The sequence below is a fragment of the Lagenorhynchus albirostris genome, chromosome 5 (assembly GCF_949774975.1).
Source record: "Lagenorhynchus albirostris chromosome 5, mLagAlb1.1, whole genome shotgun sequence".
In the NCBI taxonomy this organism is placed as follows: Eukaryota; Metazoa; Chordata; class Mammalia; order Artiodactyla; family Delphinidae; genus Lagenorhynchus; species Lagenorhynchus albirostris.
The window spans coordinates 70,561,339-70,578,408 of record NC_083099.1 but is presented as its reverse complement, the minus strand read 5'-3'; the positions used below and the strand labels follow the sequence as shown (position 1 = coordinate 70,578,408).

Genomic DNA, 17,070 nt, shown 5'->3' with positions numbered 1-17,070 from the left:
TTACAGTCAAGAGTTTTTAAGACCAAGCTTATAGTTTTGTTTGTTTGTTTGTTTGTTTTAAGCAAAGTGTTTTCCTCAAAAGCACTAGGCTTCTGATCTGTGTGTTGCCTGTCAATTCCATGTGCCAATGACCAATGACCATACCCAAAGTTCTTTCCTGGACTTAGTGCTCCAGCTGGCTGTATTTCTTTATTTCTTCACACCTATGTTGAATTCTCTCAACATAATAGTCCCTTAAGCCGATCTAAAACAATAGGCTTTGGCAGGAAGGAAGCCTTCTTAATCTGATCTGTGCTACAGAACTGAGTTTCTTCATTAAACTCGTAAGTTCTTATAGACCTTCTCTGCTCAAAGCCCTTATATTTCTTCCAGTTTGGAATCCAGAGGCAGTGGGCTTTTCAGACCTAAATTTTTAGATCCTTATCACCTTTTATTTCTACTTTCAAACCAGCCAATCCCTGTACAGGCTTATTTCTTCTTTATAATACCTTGTTAAATGCACTAACACACGCAATGCACATGCAAACATTCTTGTTTTTCCTAATCTATCCCCCTAGAACTACAGATTTAGAAGACACTTGCTCTGACTTCCAAGTTACTAAAGGTGACAATATTACCTAATATTTTGCCACTGTGTAACATGATATATCTGCTTCGTCCTGAGCAGATGCTTGATCACTAAGCTAGATTTAAATATTTTAGGGTTTTGTTATAGCAAGGTCCCACATCCAGAATCAATTTCTGGTTGGTGCTGGAGAAATAATCTAATCCTGCCAACAAAAAAGAGCCTTCTATACCAATGTAGGAGAGAGCAAGAGAGGAACACAATTTATTATTGAGTGAACTTTAACAGATTTCCATGCACATAAGGTAGAAAAGTGACTACGAAGTCTGAGCAGAGTTTCACTCGAATTTATACAGTAAAATGGTGGAAAAAGCAATTAAAACTTTTTTATCTTCTTGAGAGACAAAGGGGACGAAGCTTGTGACAGTCTTTGTTCATCTTATGAGAGGCCCCTGAGCTAATTCCAAAGGTTATTTGGCTCATGGCTTTGGAGATACCGCAACATTGTAAAAACTGTAGCCTGGGCTTAATTCCTAAGAAGATTTACATTTATTCCAGAGGTTAGATCAAAACCTCAGATTCATTACATCTCCAAAAAAATACTAAGAAATGGGATAAGGGGGAAATGGTCTCTTTGTCCTTTATAAATAGAGAAAAAATTTTTCATTTATTCTTACGTCAGTTAGGGTCATGATAATAAACAGATGTAATGTAAACAATGGCTCCAAAAGTATGTTTCTTATTCACATAATAGTCCAACGTAGATGTTCCTGGTCTGCAGTTCAGCTCTCCTCCATGCAGTCATTTGGGGACCCACGCTGACAGTGCATCTGCCATCCTCAGCTTGTGATTTCTAAGATCACCCTGGGGGTTGCCATCCCAGTTAGCCGTAAAGGGGAAAGAGCACGGAGGAGGCATTCCTATTTCTTAAAAGCCTTAGCTTAGAAACGATAGCCATCGCTTGTGCTCACATTCCACTGATTGAGTCATATGGCCACACCTACCTGTAAAAGAGTCTGGAAAATGTGGTCAAATGCTGCCCACAAAAATTAATTGACAGAGGAAATTAATTTGGTAAGCAGCTAGCCACCTCTACTACAAGAGATTAGGCCAAGCGATCTGAAAGGCAGATTATAGGGCCTGTAGATAAATTAGCGAAAAGGCAGTGCCTTTTAAAAGTGCTCACTTTTCTTATTGCTAGTGCAGCCGCTCCACCCACCTGGTTCACTCCTCCTCGGGTTGCAACCTGGCAACACCGCAGGTAGCACTACTGCAACTATCTCTTCTGCGCCTAGTTCCTCTGGCTCATTTGGAAGTGGGTCTCAGTCTGGATGAACTTGGTGCTGAGGGAGTCACTCACGGTTGCCCTGGCCTCCACCTGTTCTAAATGGTCTGAGGTCTGAGTTCCCAAGAGCTTAGATTCCCCTGGCCAAGCTTCTCTTTACTTCAGTTACCAGTCTCAGCCCTGTCAAACATGTCATTATTTTGCCAACCTTTTAGTAGGCTTGTAGATTTGAAAATTCCCACTGCTTCTCTCCAGGCATTCATTCAATTCTAATATAAGAACATTGAGAGCAGGGGACTCGCTGGTCTCTGCACATCATAGAAGCTTCTCAGTCACAGCTACTGAAACATTTTTGTTTGGAGATATGAACGACCCCCAATCTATTCCATCAGTTTCCCATAGCTTTCCCCTTTCTCACTTGTATTAACCAAGTATCTCTTTATTTTCTTGATGTTGATGCTTTGACATTTGAGGCCTTGCTGACACTGAAGGGACTGCTGCTCCCAGGCTTAGCCAATTCCTAGAGGTAGTAAACAGCTCTCCTGGGAGGGTGCCTTTTGAACGCAAACCAACCAATCCACATCTCCAACCACCACCTTTATGGACAATCACACTCCTGGCTGCTATCCATCTGACCTGATCACCCCAGGTCCAGTGAATTAGTCAGGGTTTTACAGAAACAGAACCAATGGTGTGTGTGCATGTGTGTGTGTGTGTGTGTGTGTGTGTGTGTGTGTGTGTGTGTGTGTTTATGTATGGAGAGAGAGAGAGTTTATTGTAAGGAATTGGCTCTTAAAATCTGCAGGGCAGGCTGGCAGGCTGGAAACTCAGGGAAGAGTTGCAGTTTGAGTACAAAGACAGACTTCTGGCAGAATTACTTCTTGCTCAGCGGAGACCAGTCTTTGTTCTAGTCAGGTCTTCAACTGATTCAATGAGGCCCACACACATTAGGGAGGGCAATCTGCTTTACTCAAAGTCCACTGATGTAAATGTTAATCTCATCCAAAAAAACACTGTCACAGAAACATTGGGATAATGTTTGCCCAACTATCTGGGTACCATGGCTCAGCCAAGTTGATACATAAAGCCAACTATCATAGCCAAGTAGCAGGTAACTGGCGACGGCCCTTAAACCCTGGAGCCTGCTGAAATTATTCAAAATGGCCATTCTAAGCCTGCTTCCTCTGATTCACCCATTCCATCCCACAGAAAAACACAATAAAGGCTCTTCCGCATGTTTTCCCTCTCTCCTTCTGCCTCTGATTGACCCTGGTGCTTCTCCATGTGGTCCCACAGAGTGGCATGCTGTGTCTCCTGTTTCTGGGGACCTGTGAATATACCAAACTTCCTCCTCCATCACACTCACTTCCATGTCTATGTATCTCAGCATATATGATTAGAACACACCCTGTGTACCCTTAAAACATCCCTACATATGGTACTCTTGGTATTTTTCCTTCAGTAGAAATTTTATTCCTGGAAAACCATCTCAGATTCTGGAATTTAAAACCCTCAGCATTCCTATCATAGGTTGAATGGCCTTCTCCTGCAATGTGCTAGCTTTTGCCTCAGATCTTCATATTTTCAGGCTGGCAGCATAGTAGTACCTGGTACCCCAAGTATAAAAGCAAAACCAACCACTGTGTGCTTCTCCTCGTCCAAGAAGAGTTACACTCTGAGGCCTAACCATCCTCCTATTGAATCCTGAAGCTATGCTGAAGTCTCCATCCCCTCCACCTTTCAAATACAATCAAATCATTCTCCAGTGCCCTAGCTTTTCTGTAAGAAAGAGCTCTGTGGAGGTAGTATTCAGGCTTCATCCTCATTGCTTCGAGTCCAAAGCTTATGGTTTTAATTACCAATGGGTTGGCAGGGCAATGTTGGTTGATACACTTGAACTGGCCAGTCTGCTCATAAGCCCTCCTAAGAAGACACATCAAACCTAATTAGATAACAATATCTTTTTCCAGTAAGGATCCTGAACTATTGTCCACTTTTTTTCAAGCTACTGCCTCCAATTCCAAATCTAGATGTTGATTCTGGTTCCCAGGTGGTGATATATTTGGACTTTATCATACTGAACTCAACCTACTGACTGAAAATTATGCCTCCCTCCATCCTCTCCTTCTCAGGGGAGAGGCTCCCTCAGTCCGAACCCAGGTCAACTTTGGTCAACTTTGGGAACGACTCTGGGTACTAAATACTTGGAGAGCTCCTATTAAATAACCTCCACTTTTCTCCCTTCTCCCTTCTATTCTGGGTATCCATCCATCCTTCTATCCACTAATCCACTCACCCATTCAAAATTTTTAAGAATTACTATACGCCGGAAGCTATGTTAGACTCTTGGACTAAGACAGGGTCTACATCTTCAAGTCTACAATGTAGTGGTAGGGAACAACTTTTAGAAAAAGAAAAATCGCATAAAAGGTGGTGTATGCTATAATAAGAAGTATGAACAGCTCACTGTGGGAGGCTGCTGGTGACTAGCTGCTTTCCTGCCCACCTCCTTCATCCCTCCAACTCCTCTCTGACCCTCTGCGTTATCCTCCACCAATACAGTCGTCAGCTCCCGAGCCTGCTGTTTGTATCACCACTGACATGCCTTCTTCATTTCACCCATCTTTTCTCTCTTTTCCTTGCCTGTGAAATGAGATCCCACAAGAGACATATTAAAACGTGGTAGTCATCCCATGGACAGGGCTTTAAAGCAGATTTCAAGTGGCTGAGTCTCAGTGTGGAAAATTTGTGTCAGGATAACGAGTTGTCTGTGTACAGATACTCTCTACTGTAGAAGAGCAGATGAAGTGAAGTGCCTGCTGTAATTGCTCCCTTTGGGGAAATATATGGGAGACAGGACGAAGTGATATTACTACTCAATTGGCCCAGCACCATGAATTTTAAAATGGTTATGTGAAAATACCAAAGAGAGATACACGGTACACTCCCATACACATACAAAAAGAGACTTGGACCAAACTGCTGGAAACCGTAACAAAAAGCAAGTACATTTGCCGACATCACTAGAGCCATATAATATGAATGATCAGGCATGTGTCAGAGTCCCTGGCCAAACCAGGCAGGGTCAGAGCCCTTCACCTTGGAATGCACTAGTGTTTGGTGGCTGCCTGACCCTCCCTCAGAGAGATGGAGGCAAGCTGTCCAAGAGTGCTGATTAGAAATTCGTTCATTTATTAATTCATTTATTTATTCAGCAGTTATTCATGAAGTACCTACCATATGCCAGGTACTCTACTAGGTTGAAGGTACAATCCTGAACCTGAAGGATGCGATCTGTGCCCCCTTGGAGCTTATATTCTAGAAGCCACTAAGAATAGCTAGAAGCAGTCAAAGCTAGAGGACAGTAGGATGTGATTGTAGTAGTTCTAACGTTTAACTTTGATAAGCCAGGTACTAAGCAGTTTACTTGCATTCATTCTTTTAATACTCCTCACCATCTTAAGTTTAAGGTTATTATCCTCACCTCTTTTATTTTTATTATATTTATTATCCTCATCTTACAGAGGAGGAAACAGAAGTTCAGAGGAGTTAAGCAACTCGCCCCAGTTCACATCGTTAGTAAGCGGCTGTCTCTGCCACAGTCTGTGCTTAGCCACTACGCCCTATGGGACTCCAAAACAAGAAAGCTGAACCAATGGGCTAGCGAGGGGAGAGCACTCTGTTGCTCATTTTCCTTGAGTTAGACTTCAAGTCTCCTTTTCCCGTCATGGACTTGCCTTGACCCTCAGAGCTAACCTCCTGCTGCATTTCCACCCATGAGCCCTGTCTCCTGTCTGCACCACCCTCAGGTAAGGCGCTCCACCACTCTGGGGAAATGCATTGCCTCGGGTAGTGAAGCCCCAGGAACCACAGCTTGCAACTCTGCAGGTTCACCAGGTCCTTGGACAGGACAAGAACACAGAGCATACTATGGTGTCCATATATAATACTCCTACAGATAGATATACTATCGGATGCATCTGAGGCTCCAGGCAAAACAAAGCCTTGATCTTTGATTTTTCTTTTCTGCTATAATCTAAACCAATAATGCAGTTGAAGATAATATAGAGCTGTATCAGGAAATCCTTTTTCACTTTGTGCTGAGTTTGGCTAATGGAGAGGTAACGTAGCAACTGATTTTTTCTTTCTCTGCCTTTGTTAGCAACTAAAACCAGAATAACTTATTTTTTTCCTCCTGGCTTCATTTAGGGATTTAAAAACCTTTTGTTCTGGTTCTCTGCAAAATTCTATTGTATCTTTGAGGAGAACGTCTCCTTCTTGCTTTATAATCTTCTGCTATCTGTAGGAAGGAACATGGAATAAACTTCTAGGAGAAAAGCGATCACCTCTGTCACTTGACAAGGACTGAAATGTGAGGTTTTGACAGATGACAAATTGATTGTGATTCGGGGAATTATTCAAGTCATGAAGGACAAACATGAAGGGTAAGAATTTTTTTGTTTACAGGCGTAAAGCTAAAAGGAACCCACAAATTGCTCAACAGCCATATTTTCTAGTGTTTTTCAGAACACATCTCTCCTACTCCAGGCATAGAGGGAATGCTTTCTAGAAGTGACATTCTTACCACTTTTTAGTTAATATAGTATTATTCAACAAGATACGGAGAATGTAAGAGCTAGAAAGAAACTCTGAAATCCCCTAGTCCAAGGACCTCATTGTCCTGTTGGGGAAACTGAGGTCCAGAGAGGAACGTTGCTTGGCAGACGTTAATGGAAGAATGAGATTGCACCCTGGGCCTTGAATCTCCCTCAGTCAATTGTGCTCGTGTCTGTTACCTCTGCTGTTTCCATATAATTCCTAGACTTGTGGTAGGAATTCCTAGAATTGCTCCCCAACCAGACCAGCTGTGCCCAGACCTTTGTGTGAGCTGTAAGAAATACTTAAAATAATTTAATTATTAATGAAGAGATCCAACAGCTGCTGCACCTGAAGGCTCGTCATTCTCACATCTTTAGTGATACCTCGTTTATCAAACAGCACAATAAGACAATAACTTCACCAAATGAGAGATACTGACATAAAGTATCTAAAAAAACCTGCCTTCTTCTTTTAGAAAAAAAAATGTCAAAATGAAACCCATGTTTTCATCATGTAAAATTACACTTCTCCCTTTAAAACTCTCCTTTTTTCATGATACATAAAATATTGAAAGGGCCCAACTGCAAACTTAACTGTTGGGAATCTACGTATATGTACACACATATCTCCATAGATTTCTTGAGGACTTCCTGGAATAATTTTGGCTGGAAGCAGATTAGAGAGAGGAAGAAGAAGCTAAGCTTATTTTCCATCTAAAAATTAATTTAGAAGATAGTTATAACCATACTTGCCTTTTAATTAGGTGTATAAATTTTTAATAAAATTAATAAATAGAAGCCACAGAGCAGCAATACCCTAAAAGTGGTCCATTGTCTAGTACTCCCATAAGGCCATCTGTTAAAAATGGATACTGTGGTCAAATGAATTTGAAAAATGCAAATAATATAGTCCCTTGAAAATTTACAATCCATATTATTAGCTTTTTACAGCTCTGAGGTGTCCTGCCGTCAAGATAAATGCATTTTCCAAGCTATTTTAATACAGAGTCTTTTAAATTTTTCATGGAACACACTTTGGAAAATCATGCCACAGATAATACTTTTTAAAAGATCAATAAGAAGTATTTAAAAAATTATGACTACATTGAAAACCGAGAAGTAAGAGCAAGCAAACTAGTCTTCACTTGTGGTACTGTCAGGTCTAGACTTGTGCTTTAAACAAACACAAAAGCAGGCATAAAACGTGAAGTAACTGTTTCCAGACATTGGATAACAGGCAGTTCAAGAATCTGACTCCTAAGAGAAGAAAAAGTCATTAAGTGAGCCCTTGATGGATGGATGGCCTTTAGCCTGGGGCACTGTCTGGGAGGGGGAGGGGAAGCCCAAGCAGTTTCACTGAGCTGACTGAAGAGCAGAGATCAGAGTAGAGATGCTGAGGCAGCTGGAACTTGTGGGCTAGGGTACCAGGAGCAGGGAGTCACACAGAGAAGGAGCTCGAGAAATCCACCTATTGGTCGTCTTATCTTCGTCCAAATACAATTCTTACACACAGCGCGGCTCAGTGAGACTGGCAGAAAACAGCTATGGAGGTTCTGTGATCTCACAGGAGGTTTTGGACTTCCCACAGAGCACGACCATCCTGAGTGAAGAGACTTTGTTGAACACTGTGGGCTTTACCCTGGGAGCCAGTGGGACCAGGCTCTCCACTAAGGGCTGCGCTAGACCCCATCTAACAAAGCTTAAAAACAAGCCTCCAAGGTATCCCGCTGATCTGGCAGTCAATTATTCCTGCCGTAAAAAAATTCAGCACTCCTTCCTGGAAGAAAAACAACCAGACTCTTAAAAATGCAGCATTTCCAATGTCTAGCATATAATTTAAAAATTACTAGGTAGTTATCTTAAAAAAGCCAAAAAGATGTGGCCCATAACAGGGGGACGTGAGTAGTAGTCAATAGGAACAGACCCAGAGATGACTGAGGGGTTGAAATTAGCAAACAAATGCTTAAAACAGCTCTTCTATTTAGGTTTATAGACTTCAAGGAAGATAGACATAATAAGTGAACAAATGGAAATAAACTGAAAACTCCCATTATGCTTGCAAGTACATATTATTCCTTTCAGCAAAGACTTTTTAAATCATCTAGTTATTAATTATCAATACTTTCTATACGAAAGTTTTCAGTCTTATATTGAGATTCTGTACTTGAATTTTGCAGATTTTGAGAGTTTAAAAGAACCCCCAGAGCAGTTTAAAAAAATCCTATAAGCTGTGTCTGAAAAACACATAGAAATCATATCTAGACATATTAGAACTTGGCTGTTAATGGCAAGTTATAAATGATTCATTAGCTGGCTAACTATGGGAAGTCAAAAAGAAAGTGAGAAGCAATGAGAGAAAATAATTCAAAACTAAAATACGAAGCAAGAGCAAGTAGTTGATAAAGATGGTCCGCCATAGAAGAGTTTCATAAAATTTCATCTTCAGTCAAAGCCAGCTCTTCACATTCCAGGAGACATTGGCCTCCCCAGATTTGATCTTTCCAATTCGGCTGCCGGTAAGCATGGCAGAGCTCCAACTTTTGTAGACAAGCTTCTGTTGCAAATCTTATAAGATCCTCTAGATCTTGGGTCAGGAAGGTCAAACAGGTACTGCCAAATGAGTGTGTGTGTGTGTGTGTGTGTGTGTGTGTGTGTGTGTGTGTGTATAAAGAGGTGTTGTGTCCTATAGCCTGTAGATTGTCCTTGCAGGAATGAAGTTCCACCTCTACTCCTGAACACAGTGCTATAACAAGGGCAGGGTGGGGGGACTGGGCAGAGCTGTGGTCCATCCTGAAAGGGGTGGTATATGATCACTGATATGGTTTACAATCACTAGCACATGGTAGTAATAAAAAAGTAGGTTGACTTTTTGTTGGTTTTAGTATTTTTAAAATTCTCTATAGGGATTATTTCCACTGCCCCCTCTCTCAAAACGTATCCCACTGCCTGAATAGTTTGCTTGTTACTTTCACAGGCCATCCTGTATTTAATCAGGCATTAAATAGTCAATTGGGGTAGTGCTCTTACACTCTTTGCTCTGCAGCAGACTTCATTAAAGGACTGAGTTTATCTCCAGGGCTTTAACCTGTATTATATGGACCTATTTTTAATTGTCTTCAACAGATAAAATGTTCCCCTGCATAGATTCTAAGAATGATTTTATAGAAAATCTGGTAAATTTAACACGGTTCTATTTATATAGCAACACGTAAATCATTTAAAAATTTATTTCATTTAAATCTCTTAGTGCTTTTCTATCCTTATACACACAGATGGGTATTATTATTTTCATTTGACACATGTTGAAACTAAGGCCCAGAAAGTGATTGTCTAAAAAGTTCCTTAATGACAGTGAGGGGACTAGACTCCAGGCTCTTATTACCCACCTCTTTTCTTTTTGCTGAATTATACTACATCACTTATATGTCTATTCAAGTTAATTACCCCTTTTAATAAGAGACTATCAAGAAAAGTATTTTGGGGGATATATGTATATGTATAGCTGATTCACTTTGTTATGAAGCAGAAACTAACACACCATTGTAAAGCAATTATACTCCAATAAAGAGACTTTAAAAAAAAAAGTATTTTGTAAATTTAGATTTTTATCTTTAACATTCCCATTTAACCAGTAGGAAAGCCAGAGCTCAGGGATGTTAACCAGCTTGCAGGAGATAGATGGTTCATTGACAGGACAGGGAGTAGAATACAGGTCCTCTATTTTGTTCATTGCACCACGGCCAACCTGGGCTCTGGGCTTTTGCAGGATCACTGGTTTCCATACGTCCTAGGAAAGAGAATTTTACATCCAGGAATAACAGCGTCATAACAAACATTATATAAGATAATTAGATCTCCTGGTGTCTTTGCTGCTTTAAATATCTTAGATCAAGCTGCAGTTAAATGCCCTAAGGCAGGGAGTTAAGCTCTATACCAAGACAAAGGTCTAACAACTGAGACTGGGAGTGTGTCTTGTACGGATGAAAGACTGGCCCACCATGAATGGCTCGCCTTGTGGCGGGAATGCAAAGGTAGGAGGAAGTGATCTGGAGGAAAGTCTTCTCTCCCTGGGCCAGAAGGATGGTGGAAAAAGGAAGGTACACAGGGCACAAAGACAGTTGGGGGTAGTGGGCAGACCCATGTGTCCTGAACTCTCAGCTCTGGGCTTCAGCCTGCAGAGAGGAGATGTATTAGTTAAGCTCTGGTGAAGCCTGAGAGCAGAGCAAACATTGTCCATTCCCATTTCAGACTCTGGAAAGAGATCCCCTGGTGGGCTGAATTCCACATACCGACCGTGTCAAAATAAATTTGGCGATGGGTGGCGCTCGGGCGCTTGGGGCTAGCTGGGCGAGGGGCGAGGGGCGGGGGGCAGGGGCATGGGGTGGGGCGGGCCGTTAAGTCGCTCTCCCTGCTGGGAAGTGTAGTTTCTCCCTCCGGGTTTTTCTCGGGTGGGGAGGTTCTGGGCTACCTCCGCGTAGCTACCCCGCACGCCCTCCCCACCTCGGTCACGGCTCTGCGCGACCGGTCTGCGCATGACAGGCTGAGGTTCCTTCGGCCAGTTTCCCGGGACTTCGAGAGGGGACGGGGCGGGGGTGGGGACCTGGGGCACTGGCGGCTGCCGTTTCGGTCGCTGACAGCCAGCCCTACAGCCCCAGTCCTTACAACACGCTCGGCCTCCCCGCTTTTCAGAGCGCCCCCTCCCAGGATAAGACACCGAATCGGGCCGGAGGGGCAGATCCCCCGACCACATTTTTCCCCTCCTCTTCAGCGCCTTCCCCTTCCCATCCCTGAGCCCGGCCTTCCTGGGTTTCCAGCCGGCCCCTCACCCTCAAAGCAGACGCGGGATTGGAGGAGGGAGTTTGGCCAGGGATGGGACTTAACAAACTCCTTGGGGACCTTGATTCCCAGGGAAGAATGGCACTGATCCAGTACGGATTGGGGACCCAGACAAGCAGCCCAGAAAGAGGGAGATTATACAAATAGATGTAAAGACCCACTTAACAACATGTGTGAACCTGTATACAAGACTGGGAGGGACAGGATATGAGGTGCGAAGAATCCAGTTTCAACTTATCAGAAAAAGATGCCATCTCAATCTTGGTTTGTGTTTATTATCCGCTGACCCTGTGGGTGAAGATATCCTTGACCATTACTCCATCTGAATATGTTCCAGCTCATCCGATGTTACATCACCAGGTTGAAAGGTATGGAGATCACCACAAGGATTTGGAGAAGAGTCCTAATAGTTATTAAAATTCTGGACTAGATATACTAGGAAATGTAGATGGACTATAAAGCACTTGCCCAACAAACTGCTCACGAAGTTTTAGGTTACTATCAAGAAACATCAGGCTGGGGCTTCCCTGGTGGCGAAGTGGTTGAGGGTCCGCCTGCCGATGCAGGGGACACGGGTTCGTGCCCCGGTCCGGGAGGATCTCACATGCCGCGGAGCGGCTGGGCCCGTGAGCCATGGCCGCTGAGCCTGCGCGTCCGGAGCCTGTGCTCCGCAAAGGGAGAGGCCACAACAGTGAGAGGCCCGCGTACGGTAAAAAACAAAAAAAGAGAAAGAAACATCAGGCTGGAAAGTGGTTAAGACTTCACTAACTTATTTGTGCATTTTTATTCCCCTTTGAGAAAAAGACAACTGTTTCCAGCAAGGCTTCTGAAAAATTCCGTGGAAATCTATATCGTGTTGAAGGAATAATTCTGGAGTAAACATCTAAACTATCTGATTTCCTCTACAAACCTGAAAACAGAATTACATGGGACAAATCATTGAAAAGTGTACAACATGGTACAAAAAATTGATTTGGACACATTCATGTGTTATACCATTACACAAAGTTTTGCCGTGGGGCTCAATATCCCCCCGAGATTTTATCGACTTAGTGTATTTGAAGCACTACAAAGGGAATATGGATATTATCAGTTCTTCTAGTGTGTATTTCCCAGCATATCCTCCAGCTTCAAATTATATTCGTGGTTGTAACCATGCTTGTGGCTATATGTGTTCACCTCTGCCAGAGAACCCAGCGTATTCCAAACTAGTGATGTTTGTCCAGAAAGAAATGAGAGGAAAATTGGCCCCGTCAATAATTTAAGCAACCATGTCTTCCAATTTAGTAAGCTTCATCCTCAATGTAAAAGATGGAATAAAGGCAAACAAAATTCCCAGGACGTGGATGTCATCATAATGGGCATTCATCATTCCTAAAAAAGAAATGAGGCCATTGAAAATCATGTGTGACAGTTACTGCCTTTTACTTCTAAGTCAATATGCATAAATACTGTTACACTATTCTAAACAGTATTCTTGAACAAACTCCTGAAGGTACTTTGTGAAAATGAGAGCTCATAGTTGTACAAGAGAAGCATTAAATATAGTTTTTAATCTCGAAAAAATAAATAAATTTAGCAACACAATTAGATAGAGAAAGGCCATGATATTTAGTTTCTCCAAGCAGCTCTAAATCCTCATTTAGAATATACCACATTATTTCTATTTAAATACTAAGCACTTTTAGATGATCTGAAGAAACCCATGAGGCCAGGGGCTCCTATAGATGTAGACCTACATTACGTCCTAGAAGGAAATCTCAAGAATGGCTGATTTTTTGAGGCAGATGACTTGCCCCAGGGCCATATAGCAAGGGGAGGGGAAACTCCACAGTAAAAGTTGGACTGAACTGCTTGTTTCAGGGGGCCAGAGAGAGGGCATAGAGACTCAGAAGCATCTAAAATGTGAGTAAGAGCTAAGATAATGTAGGGGCAGCCAGGGAGTGTCACTAGATTAACGAGGCTCAGAGAGAAACCAAGCCCAGAGAGAAATACCGGTTGATGGTAGATATTAGCTGCAATCAGTGACAAAGACAATGCCTCAGAAACCAGAGGAAGCAGCAGATGGTGCAAGGAAACCATGTGGACCTGCTGATTCTCCTGCCTTCCTCCATATCAAGATGTCACATAATCCCCTTTTCTCCACTCACACAAGCACCTCAAACTCCCAATCTTTTTTTTTTTTTTTTTGGTTAGACATATTCTTTTTTTTTTTAAACTGAGGTATAGCTGATTTGCAATATTATGTAAGTTTTAGGTATACAGCATAGTGATTCACAAGCAGATAATCATAGAGAAACAGAAGCAAGGGAAAGGCAGGTAGTGTATTTTGCCTTAAAGTAGAATGTTATCTCTAGGAACTGTTTAAATCATGGCATCCAATTAGAATTTTTTTTTTTAATTTTGAAATTATCTCAAACTTACTGAAGAGTTGCAAGTATCATACAAAAACTTTTCCCCCTCTGAACTATTTGAGAATATGTTGCTGACATCATACTTTTTTAATCTCCCCACCAATATTTCCAAAACACAAGAAAATTCTTCCCCATGAACACAGCACAACCATTAAAATCAGGAAATTCACATTCATAAGTTGCCACCATTTCCTCCTCGGGCTCGATTCAAATTTCACCAATTGTTACAATAATGTCCTTTATCCTTTATAGCAAAAGGATACAGTTCGGAATCACACAATGCATGTCTCTTTAATTATTTCTATTTGAAACACTTTCGTGGCCTTGAAGTTTTGAAGATTACTGCTTAGTTATTTGGTAGAATATCCCTCAATTTATGTTTCCTGTTGTTTCCTCACAACTAGATCTAGGTTTTTCATCTCTGGCAGGAATATCACAGGAGTGGTGCTGTGTTCTTCTCATTGCGTATGATCTTCAATTTGTTCCATTACTGTTGATGTGCACTTTGATCACTCAGTTAGAGTCTGCCAGACTTACCCACTGTAAAACTGATCTTTTCCCCTTTGTAATGAACAGGCATTTCAAGGTACCTTGAAATTATGTAAATATCCTCTTCTTCCTCACACTTTCAGTTTATTCATTTATTGACTCATAGTCAACATGTATATAATGTGGCTTATAGTCTTTTACTATCATTGCTTATTTTGATGCTCTGTGTCCTTCTGATGTGTCCACATCATTCTTCGAGCACTTCCTTAGCTTTCTAGCACAACCAGATGCTCTAAGCTCTAACACTTACCCTGCTTGGACCCACCAATTTTTATTCAGGATCGAAATGGTCAGGAGAGGAAGAGAAGGAAAGGACAAGCTGGCAAGTTCCAAGTTCAAGCAGACAAGCTAATTTCTATCCTCATTATCTCCCTATCCAACGTGTGGGATTTAAAAGGAGACAAAATCAACTGCTTACCCTCTGCTAATGTGAATGGGAATGTGAAGAAATTTAAAACCTTGCTACCTGTATCTTATAAGGGAGACCTGTGTTCACAGCTCCCTGAGACTGTCAGTTCTTGGTTGGTTACTTACGTTACACCTTTTGTTCCCTCTTCTGTAGTGTTTAGCAACAGATCTTTGAAGCAGAGCAGTAACATGAACCTGTTTTACAGTCTTCAATAATGGAAGAACTGGTGACATGGTAATACTTTTCTAATGTCAGTTGGAGAGATGGCCACAAAAAGGAAGGTAGAACAGAGGAGTCACCTAAAAGGTAAACAAGACCCAAACTCTGAAGTTTGTTTAGGCAAAAACAAATGATGGAGAAAACCAAGACTTGTCCAGAACCAAAAGGAGACCTGGACTTAAGAAGCTTGAGAACCAGGGGACAGTGTGGCTTCCAGTAGCAGCTTGTCACCACTTCTCCACTATTTCCTAGAGATTATGAACCAGGGGGCAACACTTAGTATTTCTGTACTCTCAAAGGAGCTGCTTTTTAAAATGAAAATACACCCTAGGAATAATAAAATTTTAACAATATTTCTTCTCTAGAGAATGGCATTTTGAAAGATATTCATTATCTAAGTTTTTACATTTCTGATATGTTGGAATTTTTACTATGTATTATTTTGTAATCAGAAAAATTGCAGACATGTAAGAAATAGAAAGAATAAAATAATGGATGAGGAACTAGGTAGTTTCATTAAAATATTGCATTCAGTTTTTTCCTTTTTTCTGAAGTATAATGTTATGCTTAGTAAAATGTGTAAATCTTAGGTGTAGAACTGGGGAATTTTTACATGTGTATACTTTCCAGCAACCACCATCTAGATCAAGATAGAGAATATTTCTATCACCTAAGAGAATTTCTTCCTACCTCTTCCCAGCCAATCCACCAACCAAGGTCACCACCACTTTGACTTGTATCACATAGATTAGGGTCAGGAAGCAGCCTTCAGCTCTGACTTGACCACTAATGTGTAGTGCCAATCTATACAAGTCCCTCTTCCTCTGTGTGTCCCAGGAAATAGACTAAATGACCTTTATGGATCCTTTCAGTTCTACCATTCCAGGAAAGAAATGATAAGTAATGTCTTTTCCCCCAAGGGTCCTTAGTAAATGAGCAGTAAAAAGCATCTCCCAACTTCCAGACCTAACTCCATCTACTAAGCCAGAGAGCTTCTGTATAAATTAGTTCCTAAAGTTGAATCAAGTAGAGTTATTTAAAAGAGAAGGTGATATTGAATTCTGAAATATTAGATTAATGCTTCTTTTTTTTTTTTTTTTTTTTTTTACTATTTACTACACACCAAACATCACTCTGGCAGGCAATCAGCTCAGCTCAGGAGACAATGATGGTCACAGCAGTTCCTGCTCCTTGGTCTAGTGAAGGAATGAAAACACTGCCCAATCTCATTTAGTGTGGAATCTAAAAAAACTGAACTCATAGATACAGAGAATAGATTGGCTGCCAGAAGCTGGGGGTGGGGGTGGGCAAAAGGGGTGAAGGTGGTCAAAATTTCCAGTTATAAGATAAATGAATCCTGGGATTGTGTACAGCATGGTGGCTGTAATTAATAATACTGTATTGCATATTGAAAGTTGCTAAGAGAGCAGATCTTAAAAGTTCTCATTACAGGAAAACTATGGGAGGTGATGGATGTTAACTAGACTTATCATGGCAATCATTTCACAATATATACATATATCATGTCATTATGTTGTACACCTTAAACAAATACAATATTATATGTCAATTATATCTCAATAAGACTCGAAGAAGGAAAAAAAAGAAACATAAGTCTAAGTGACTGTAATGGAAGGAAGAATTTCTCGGGGCCTCAAGAGAGAAACCAAATTCTAAGAAGGGAGAAAACTCACTTTCAGCTGGGTGAAACAGGTCATGAGAATACCTTTATGGAGGGGGTTGACCAGAAAGCTGGATGAGAACAGGCTTTATGGAGGGGGTTGACCAGAAAGCTGGACTTTGAATGAAGAGCACCAGTTGGATACACAGAAATTTTGTTCTAAAAATGTCCAAATCTCACAGAAGATGATAGGCTCCATTCTCCAGAGCATTCACAGTGTATTCTTTTTTCATCAAGATTAATGGTTTTGTGCTGAGGTCTTCATAGATTTTACCTGATTTATATCTGCAAATAAACAAGTCCTCATTAGGGAAACTATATTTGTGTAACAGACTGATATCAACAGATCCTTCATATGTCATATCAACAAATCAAGATTTATAAAGAAAATCATGTGTCCAGAGAGCCTTCAAATCAGTGATTCCACTCACAATCCTCTAGGCTATGTTCTGTCCACCTGGAGTGCTCTAAGGTTTTCTGGTTGGGCTGGACAGTAGATGGCTTTCACCAATGC

The 17,070-nt window shown here is 41.3% G+C and overlaps 1 pseudogene; it reads left to right on the top strand.

The window, feature by feature from the left end:
- The first annotated feature begins 11,659 nt into the window (after positions 1-11,659).
- LOC132520242 (stAR-related lipid transfer protein 6-like) lies at positions 11,660-12,673 on the top strand (annotated as a pseudogene).
- Positions 12,674-17,070: the final 4,397 nt, after the last annotated feature.